This window comes from Hypanus sabinus, chromosome 29 (assembly GCF_030144855.1).
Source record: "Hypanus sabinus isolate sHypSab1 chromosome 29, sHypSab1.hap1, whole genome shotgun sequence".
Taxonomy (NCBI): Eukaryota; Metazoa; Chordata; class Chondrichthyes; order Myliobatiformes; family Dasyatidae; genus Hypanus; species Hypanus sabinus.
The window spans coordinates 3,682,360-3,693,157 of NC_082734.1; the positions used below are offsets into that span (position 1 = coordinate 3,682,360).

Consider the following 10,798-nt stretch of genomic DNA (forward strand, 5'->3'; position numbering starts at 1 on the left):
TCCATCTCTCAACCTCTCTCTCCTGCTCTCCATCTCTCAACCTCTCTCCCCTTCTCTCTGATAATTTCCCTCCAAAATCTTCCTCAACTCAGCCCAGAGTCCATGCTGTAAATTCTGGCATCAGGTGAGTGAGGTTCTAGAAATTTCTATTGCCTCACTGACTCCCACCCAAATTTCCCTCTCTTGTGATCAATATCTTTTTCATTCTCTCCCTCACTCTCCCTTTCTCTCATTCTCTGCCTCCCCCTTTCTCTCTCTGCCTCCCTTTCCCTCAGTACCAAAGTATCCCTCCCTCTCTCCCTCTGCACCTTTCTCTCATATTCTCCCTTTGTCCATCTCTATCTGATTATACATTCTCTCTCTCTGTTATTCTCTCTCTCTCCCCATTGCTTGCACTCTCTGACTTGCTTTCTCTGTCTCCCAGACACAACCCTTCCATTCATTTCTTTCTCAATCTCGTACTCTCTCTCCATCTCTCCAGTGCTGTTTTTCATCTTTCTTCTTTTCACTCTCCCCCCTTCTCAACTATTCTGTCTCATTGGCACTATCACCCCATCTTATTTTCTCCCTCTCTCTTCATTTCTGTATGTCTTGCTCGCTAGTTCCCAACCTCTGCTTCCCTCTCCTCATCCCTCTCATTCTACCTCTCCCACCCTCACTCTCCCTCTCCTCCTCCCTCTCTCTCCCTCTCCCTGCTTCATAAATGTGAAGTTATCCACTTTGGAAGCTGGAACAAGAGGGCAGAGTATTGTCTGAACGGTGTCGAGTTAGGTAAGGGAGAAATGCAAAGAGACCTAGGAGTCCTAGTTCACCAGTCAATGAAGGTGAATGAGCAAGTGCAACAGGCAGTGAAGAGGGCAAATGGAATGTTGGCCTTTGTTACAAGGGGAATTGAATACAAGAGCAAGGATGTTCTTTTGCATTTGTACAGGGCCCTGGTGAGACCACACCTGGAATATTGTGTACAGTTTTGGTCTCCAGGTTTAAGGAAGGACATTCTGGCAATTGAGGAAGTGCAGCGTAGATTCACTAGGTTGATTCCTGGGATGGCACGGCTGCCTTACGCAGAGAGATTGGAGAGATTGGGCTTGTACACGCTGGAATTGAGGAGATTGAGAGGGGATCTGATTGAAACGTTTAAGATAATTAAAGGATTTGATAGGATTGAGGCAGGAAATATGTTCCAGATGTTGGGAGAGTCCAGTACCAGGGGGCGTGGATTGAGAATAAGAGGTCAGTTATTTAAAACAGAGTTGAGGAAGAGCTTCTTCTCCCAGAGAGTGGTGGAGGTGTGGAATGCACTGCCTCGGAAGACGGTGGAGGCCAATTCTCTGGATGCTTTCAAGAAGGAGCTGGATAGATATCCAATGGATAGGGGAATCAAGGGATATGGGGACAAGGCAGGGACTGGGTATTGATAGTGAATGATCAGCCATGATCTCAGAATGGCGGTGCAGACTCGAGGGGCCGAATGGTCTACTTCTGCACCTATTGTCTATTATTTGCATTCCAATCCGTCCTTCAGCCTTTACCATTTCCTCTGTGTGATGGGGTCAGTGAGAAAACTGCCACTAGGCAATTGTGCATTCACAGAGATGTCCCACACTGAAACAAGGCCTTCCAAACAACTCATCCAAACCAACCAATCTCCCTTGTTGAGCTGATCCTGTTTGCTTGCGTTAGCTCCCGTATCCCTGTAAACGCTATCTACCCATCACGGTCTAAATGCCTCCTAAACGTCGTAATTGTTGCTGCCTCGACCACTTGTTCTGTCCTGCTGTGATTTAACTTTCCAAATTCACCTCGAACTTATCTGACTTAAATTTCATCTGCCATTCCTTTGTCAGACCGTCTGAAATAAAGACACACCAGTAGAGCCATTACATCTTTGCTCCATCCTGTTATAACCTTACACCAACCTTCTTTACTGCCCACCACACTAATTTATTAATCATGCACCTCCATTCTCATCCAAGCTGATTGTACAAATGACAAGCAACACTGACCCCTGACCCCTGACCCCCGGAGCACACCACTGACCACAGGCCTCTGATCCTTCCATCTCCCATTTTAGATCCCAGTCGCTCGCTCACCCTAGTTCCCATGTGATCACACCTTCCCAAGCAGACAATGAACCATCGCCCTCTGCGAATATGTGGTTCCTCTGCAGACAGAGTTAAGTGCACTAATTTCCTGGGAGTCCACATCACAGGTGACCTCACCTGGTTCCTTCATATCACCTCCCTGAACAAGAAAGCTCTCCAGCGCCTCCACTTCCTAAGAAAACTGAGGCAAGAAAGGCTCCCTCTCCCCCCTCATCTCCCCATCTTAACTGAATTTTACAGGAGCACCATCCTGACAAGCTGCCTCTCCATCTGGTATGGGAACAGCAGAGCATCGGACCGGAAGTTCCTACAAAGGGCTACGAGAATGGCTGAGAGGATCATAGAGGTCTCCCTAACACTCAACGGGGACATCTATCAGGAGAGCTGCACATGCAGGGCCCTTAGTATTATCAACGATCCCACACATCCATCCAGCATCCTCTTTGACTTTCTACCATCAGGCAGGAGACTCTGATCCATAAAGTCAAGAACGGTCGGGATGGGAAACAGTTTCTTTCCCCAGGCAATTAGGCTTCTGATCTCCCTACCACATCATATTCAATGTGTCGCTGGTTTATTTGTTTCACACCTTACAATATTTCCTATTAACGCAACTTAGTTTGTTATTATGTGTGATTCATCTGTTGATTTTATCCTTACCTTCGTAAGTTATCATGTGTTATGTGTTTTACACCCTGGTTCAAAGAGACGTCGCATTTCTATATACATTATATGGTTATACACATTATATACATGTATATAGTTAACTGACAATAAATTTGACTTGGACTATGCAGACCTTTGCCAAAAGTTAAACTAAAATCCACGCAGACAATGTCCACCATCCTGCTCTCATCAGTCCTCCCGGGCATCATTTAGACAATAGACAATAGGTGCAGAAGTAGACCATTCAGCCCTTCGAGCCTGCACCACCATTCTGAGATCATGGCTGATCATCTACTATCAATACCTGGTTCCTGCCTTGTCCCCATATCCCTTGATTCCCCTTTCCATAAGATACCTATCTAGTTCCTTCTTGAAAGCATCCAGAGAATTGGCCTCCACTGCCTTCTGAGGCAGTGCATTCCAGACCCCCACAACTCTCTGGGAGAAGAAGTTTTTCCTTAACTCTGTCCTAAATGACCTACCCCTTATTCTCAAACCATGCCCTCTGGTACTGGACTCTCCCAGCATCTGGAACATATTTCCTGCCTCTATCTTGTCCAATCCCTTAATAATCTTATATGTTGCAATCAGATCCCCTCTCAATCTCCATAATTCCGGCGTGTACAAGACTTCAGACAGTTTGGTGAGATACAACTTCTTGTGTTCAAAGCTATGCCAAATTTCCTAAATCATTCCATGTCTTTCCAAACGCAGGTAGAATCCTGTGTGTCTGAATACCCTCCGGTAACTTCTAATCCCTGATGTCAGGCTTATTGGCTTATCCCTGCAGACCTTCTGAATCAAAAACACAACCTTTTCCACTGCCAGTCTGTCCTTTCTTCAACGGGGACAAAGGAATATACATAAACTCTGTGCCAAAGCTCCTGATCGTTGAGGGGTAATAACTGTTCCTGAACCTGGTGTTGTGGGTCCTGAGACTCCTGATGGCAACAGTGAGAAGAGAGCATGGCCTGTGTGCGGGAGGTCCCTGCTTTCCTGCGACAATGGTCTGTGTAAATGTGCTGAATGGCTGGGAGGACTTTACCAGTGCTGATCTGGGCCATATCCACTACTTTTTGTAGGATTTTACATTCAAGGGCACTGGTGTTTCCACACCAGGCTGCGATGCAGCCAGTCGGTATACTCTCCACCACTTATCTATAAAAGTTTGTCAAAGTTATAGAAGACACGCTGAATCTTAGCAAACGGTGCTGTTGTGCTTTCTTTGCAATAACACTCATGTCTGGTTCAGGAGAGATCCTCTGAAATAGTAACATAGAGGAATGGACAGTTTCTGACCCTCTCTACCTCTCATGCCCCAAAGAAGACTGGTTCATAGACCTTGGGTTTCCTCCTCAATAATCATCTTTTTGGTCTTGCTGACATTGAGTGAGAGGCTTTTGTTGTTGTGGCACCGCTCAGCCAGATTTTCAGTCTCCCACCTAAACTTAAATAGAGCTTTGAAGCCTCACAATCATAGGTGTAAAGTGAGTGGAGTAGGGACTAAGCATGCAGACTGTGGTGATGGAGATGTTGTTGCCAATCTGAGCTGACTGGAGTCTGCAAGAGAGGAAATCGCGGATGCAATTGCACACGGAGGCCTTGAGGCCGAGGTCCTGAAGCTTATTGATTAGCTTGGAGGAAGTGATGGTATTGAATGCTGAGCTGGGGCCAATGAAGAGCATCCTGATGAATGCATCTTCGCTGTTCAGATGTCCCAGGATGAAGCGAAGAGCCAATGAAATGGCATCTGTTGTTTACCTGATGTGATGCTGGGCAAATGGATCCTAGTCACTTTTCAGGGAGGAGTTGATGGGTTTCATCACCGTGGATGTAGGTGCTATTGGATGAGAGTCATCGAGGCAGGTTTAGGCACCGGTATGATTGAAGAATGTGGGTACCCACCCAACTCTCAGAGGGCAATGAGAGGGTGAAATGAGGTGCCAGTAGAAGTGGTGGATGCAGGTTTAATGTCAGTATTCAAGAGAGGTTTGGATAGGTCCTTGGATGGGGGGTATGGAGGAGCAGGGAAGAGTGGTATGGAGGGGTGTGGAGAGGTGTGGAGGAGTATGGACGGGTGTGGAAGGGTGTGGAGAGTTATGGATGGCTATGATTCAAGTGCAGGACGATGGAACTAGCCAGAATTCAGTATGGACCGGATGGCCAAAGAGCCTGTAACTGTGTAGAAGTGTTCTATGACTGTATGCACTTAGTCACTTAGTCCCTCTGTTCCACAATACTCGCCAGGGCATTATAAACTCACTGTACAAATCCTACCCTGATCTAACTTCACAAAATATAACATTTGGCCCTGATTTGAATTGAAGGCCATTTACCAATCCTTGGACCATTTGCCTAGCCAGTCAAGATCTCCTTCAAAATGTTGAGAACCTTCTTTGCTGTGTTCGCAGGCTGTCAAATTGTTCAGGGCATATTGGCTGGAAGGTGAGAGACTGCAGAGGGACAGGGGGAGAGGTAGACTGATAGAGAGAGAGAGTGGGGGAGAGGTATATTGATAGAGAGAGAGAGGGGGGAGAGAGGGAGAGAGATTCATAGATAGAGAGAGAGTGGGGAGAAGTAGATTGATAGAGAGAGAGAGGGGGGAGAGGTACATTGATAGATAGAGAGAGGGGGGAGAGGTAGACTGAGAGAGGGAGAGAGTGGGGTAGAGAGGGAGAGAGATTGATAGAGAGAGGGGGGAAGGGATGATAGATAGAGAGAGGGGGAGAGGTTGATCGAGAGAGAGGGGGGGAGAGGTATATTGATAGCGAGAGAGAGGGGGGAGAGAGGGAGAGAGATTGATAGAGGGAGAGGGAGAGGTAGATTGATAGAGAGAGAGGGGACTCCCATCTCCGTCTCCAAACCCTAACCTGACCTTTAACTCCCATCTCCGTCCCCAAACCCTAACCTGACCTTTAACTCCCATCTCTGTCCCCAACCCCTAACCTGACCTTTAACTCCCATCTCCGTCCTCAAACCCTAACCTGACCTTTAACTCCCATCTCCATCCCCAAACCCTAACTTGACCTTTAACTCTCATCTCCGTCCCCAAACCCTAACCTGACCTTTAACTCCCATCTCCGTCCCCAAACCCTAACCTGACCTTTAACTCCCATCTCCGTCCCCAACCCCTAACCTGACCTTTAACTCCCATCTCCGTCCCCAAACCCTAACCTGACCTTTAACTCCCATCTCCGTCCCCAAACCCTAACCTGACCTTTAACTCCCATCTCCGTCCCCAAACCCTAACCTGACCTTTAACTCCCATCTCCGTCCCCAAACCCTAACCTGACCTTTAACTCCCATCTCCGTCCCCAAACCTTCCCCATGAGGCACAATATTGAGGAGACGGTAGTTCAGCTTCACCTTGAAAATATCAGGTTCCTTCGGGTCACAGACACAGACTGCCCTTTCATAAGCTACTGATGAAGAGTCTTGGGCCAAAACAACAACTGTTTATTTCCCTCCATAGCAGCTGCCTGACCTGCTGGGTTCCTCCTGCTGATTTTCCACCAGCTCTGGTACAAGGCAGCAATGCATTAGTCCTCTTCTCCCAAAAGTGGATGAGTACCTCATCTCCTTTCCTTTGTTCCCCCTGAATCGGAGCAAGCCAGACTAGTTCTGTCACTTCCGGGCTCAGGTTTCTTCAGGTCAAGGTGAAGGGTTGTCGTACTAAATGTCGACCCATTGTAGCTGCTGATCTGCTGAGCTCCTCCAACATTTTGCATGTGTTGCTCAGCCTTTTTCATAAGCTTCTATCTTCCATATCACCAAAGAACATCTCACAAATAGCTTTCTCCTTGGAAATTATCTCTAATATAGCATCTTATAACAGTGTCCCATTGTGTCTACTTTTACCTGCGTTGACCTATCAACCCTGAGCAAGAACGTATCACCAGTTGGAGGTTGCAGCATATTCACAAAATGGTGGCCCTGGGCCAGCCAACGTCCTTGACTCATTCAAGTTTAATGTCATTTCATGTTTTAGTTCCTTCAGGTCCAACAGAGGGACCCTCTATGAAGGGGTAGGTCATGGGAGGGTCCCTTTCTGATGGCACGGATGGTGGGGAGGGGTGAATGTGTGATGCCATCCATTGGTGACCCCCATCTCCCATTCTCATTACAGATTGACCGCTCTCCGTTGATCGAGGGAAGACCTGTCAACATTGCAATGGATGCTGGGAAGGGATGGAAAATGGGAATGTTGCTCTGGGCTCTCCTGTTCCTGGGGGGTGTGGGGGCTATCTGCCAGACGGGCAGTGCCAGAGAATGCCACCGTGCGTCCCCAGTACCAGGGAGCAGTCTGGCCGGCGAGGGTTTTGATGTGGTAACTTTGGACCGCAAGGGGGCGTACGTGGTGGACGTGGAGAGCTGGAGTCATCCAGACGGGGCCTGCAAGCTCTGCAGGAATACTCTGATGGGGGGTAGACGGCAGCGTCTTCCCCTGGCCGTGGTGGATTGGCGAGCCCAACGTAGATGCCGCCGGTCTGTGTCCAGCCAGTTCTTCCACTCAGTCTCTGACTTCAGCAATTCGGTCAGCTCCAGGGTAGGCAATGGCTGGGGTGCTGGTCTGGGGTTATCCGTAAAGGCAGTGTCAGTAGGTGCAACAGTGGCTGGCTCCAAATCTCGGGCCATGTCATTTGCCTACCGTAAAGCCCGATCAGCCCACTACAGCTTTTCCAGCCAAAAGTTCCATTGCCGCCTTTACCATTTCCGTTTGATGAACCCACCCCCTCTGGCATCTGAGTTCTCCAACCAGCTCAAAGAAATCGCCAGCAGCTCCTATGTGGAAGCCCGAGACCAGTATCGCCAAATAGTGGAGACTTTTGGGACACATTACTTCCGGTCAGTGGAGCTGGGTGGTTCCTACAAGGACGTGACGGCCATCCGCACCTGTAAGGCCTATTCTCAGGGCCTCACTGCTAGAGCGGTAGGGGACTGCCTTGGTGTGGAGGCCAGTATTGGGGTGAACTACAAAATCGGTATCTCACTCTCAGGCTCATACAGAAACTGCGAGAAGCGGGCCTCGTCCCGTACCCATTCCAACAGCTTCCACCAGGCCTTCAGTGAGAGGCTGACAGAAGTCTCAGGAGGCCATAGTACTGGGAACAAAGACATCCTCTTCTCCTCAGACCGTCGGGCCTTCTCCAGCTGGATGAACAGTCTGATGGCCTCACCAGGCATCATACACTACCGGCTGGCCCCCCTCCATTTCCTGCTGCCCAGAACCGACATTCGCCGGAAACATCTGAGGCGCTACCTCAGAGAGTACATCATGGCCAACGCCGTGAAGCGGGACTGCTCCAAAACTCCTTGCTCTGTTGGCAAGCGGCAAGAACCGCTCTGACCCCTGCTCCTGTCTCTGTCAGGAGAACAACTGGGTGGACCGTCTCTGCTGCAGAAAGCAGGAGGGAATGGGACCTCCGATGGACCTCATTATGAGGGGCTATGAGCTTCCATGGACCAATCAGTCCCTTCCCCTCCTCTCCTTCGGAGAATACTCTCTTCAAAGTTATCTACCCCTGAGCGTTGTCCTCTCACCAACCTCACTCCCAGGCCCAACTTTGCCTTTCCATTCTCTCTGGTCCTGGTGCCATAACTTCCGTCTCCCTCTAATCATCAGTCCCATTGTCCAAACGTTTGTAACCTCTATTCCCCTTGACCATGTGTCTTTTGTCCTCTGCCTCTCTGAGGCAGTCAACTCGTCAGTTCCATTGCCCTGAACTCCCCCTCTCACCCACACTGGACCAGGGAACCTCTTTTCTAGAATTTCTCTAGGCCTGAATTTTACCCTCTATCACTCAGTTCTCACCTTTGTCTTCAGGAGCCTTTCCTTCAGTTCATTCTCTTGACCTTTGCACTATAACCCTTGCTGGCCCAGGCCACCACATCCTGCACTCCCACCATTCTGGCTCTTGACCTGAGAGAGAGCCTACACAACCCTCATAGCTTCCCCATTTCCTCAAATTCTCTGGGCACTAGGAATTCCCAGTCGGAGTCCCGGCTTGCCTGACTGCACCAAGCTTTCAGGCACTGGTGTTTGAGGGTATAGGGTGGGAAGGCCATTGAAGACACAACCTCTCTGTATCTGTCATATTGCCACTGTATCACCCCAGCAGAAACACCTCACCCCAACAAAGACCTGTATTGGAGGGAAGGTGCCCAAACCAGCTTGCCAAACAGCAAGCAGCTTAATGGCTTGAGCGTAACGTAATTTACAGATCCGCTAGACCCGTGCAGGAGGTGACTGAGAGCAGGCTCCATTTCCCATAATCCTGTTGCTGACAGGGGACCAACTGGAGAGTCTCCGGCTGACCTGTGTCCCAGAACGGGTGGCATGTCGGACCAGGACCATCATCACAGGAACATCGTACACCTCCCTGTGCACGAGAAGCTTTGCAAAGAGATGCTTTGGAGACAGAAGAGATTGTCTGATTGCCTCCTGCCTTCTTTGTACAACTTTGTTTTTGCAATAAACATCATTGAGCATCATTTAGCATTTGGGTGTGAATGGTTACCGTGGTGATATGGGACGTGGAGTTCCGGGGTGGTGAGGACAGGAACGTGGGACAGGGAGGGGGAGGTGAGGAAGGGTATTGTCCCCAGTGGGGTTGATGGCAGGAACACGGGAGATTGGAGAAGCCGGAATCGGCAGGGACAGAGATCAGCATCACAACACGCACCACAGGCACCGTCCAGGAGAGACACCGTCTTTATCAGGGGTCTGTGAGTGGGAGAGATTTACTCTTTAAAAGCGATCTGAGATGATAAAGAGAATCCCTCTCTGATGCGAGACGGTCACTTTCCACCAACCATTCCTGCTCTTCACCTTTTCATTCCTCCTTTTCTCTCTCTCTCCCTCCCTCCCCTCTCCCCTCCTCCCCTCTTCATCTCCCTCCCCCTCTCTCCTCCCTCTCTGCCTCTCCCTATCTCCCTCTCCCCTCTCCCCTTCTCCCCCTCTCCCTCTCTCTCTCTCCCCCTCTCCCTCTCCCCCTCCCTGGTCACAAACAGACCATAACGATACACAAGTCACAATTCCTATGCAGGCCTGTCATTCCTGTCACCACCTGTAAAACCACACTGAAGGCCACACAGTTGGTGTTTGAGATAACGGGCGATTTATTCAAAAGTTGGTGTGCACCAGGAGACCAGACAAAGCTCATCTACTGAGCATGAATTTGGTATGGCTTTTACACTCCAGTAAAACTACATTTCGATAACAGAATGGTGGCTACAGAGAGAATTAATTAACTATCAGAGTAGCACAGACAGGAGGAAATCGGCAGGAAATCCGAGGAACACACACACACAAAGCTGTTGGAACTCAGCAGGCCATGGGGCATCTACGGACGTTCGGGCCGAGACCTTCTTCGGGACCGAAAAGGAGCGTCAGAGTAAGAGGCGGGGGAGTGGTGAGAGGTGAAATTGGGAGGGGTGAATTAAAGAACTGGAAAGTCAACTAGTGAAAGAGATAAAGGGCTGGAGAAAAGGGAGTCTGCTAGGAGAGGACAGAAGGCCAGGGAGGAAGGGAAGGGGGAGGAGCACCAGATGGGCAGGTAAGGAGATAAAGGGGAGAGGGAAACGGGAATGGGGAATGGTGGAATGGGGGACATCACCGAGGGTGAGGACAGGTTCCATTAGATGGAGGAGGATGTTGGTGGAAGGGATCTGCTCAGGTCTGCTTTAGAAAGAAGGCATTTTTGATGGGAATAGAACCAGAAGGTGAGTGGATGTGTGGTGTGCGGGTTGCACAGAGGGACAGCTCCTCGTGTTCTGCTCACACCTCAGCCCCAACATTCCTGTATTTACGGACAGACGAGGACAAGTCAGTGGGAGTTATTCATCCGCTGCTGAGGCTGCCCAAGGTGCCTGTTACCAATTGCCTGCACCTCTCGCAAGGCGATGCTTACACCCAGGGGGTAGTGATACCTGTACCCGGAGGGGCAGTTATACCTGTAACGGGGGTGGGCATCAGTGATACCTGTACCGGGGGCATCAGTGATACCTGTACCCGGGGGCATCAGTGA

At 49.6% G+C, this 10,798-nt stretch overlaps 1 pseudogene; it reads left to right on the forward strand.

Annotated features, from left to right (window-relative positions):
- Positions 1-182: 182 nt before the first annotated feature.
- Positions 183-10,798, forward strand: LOC132382730 (perforin-1-like; annotated as a pseudogene).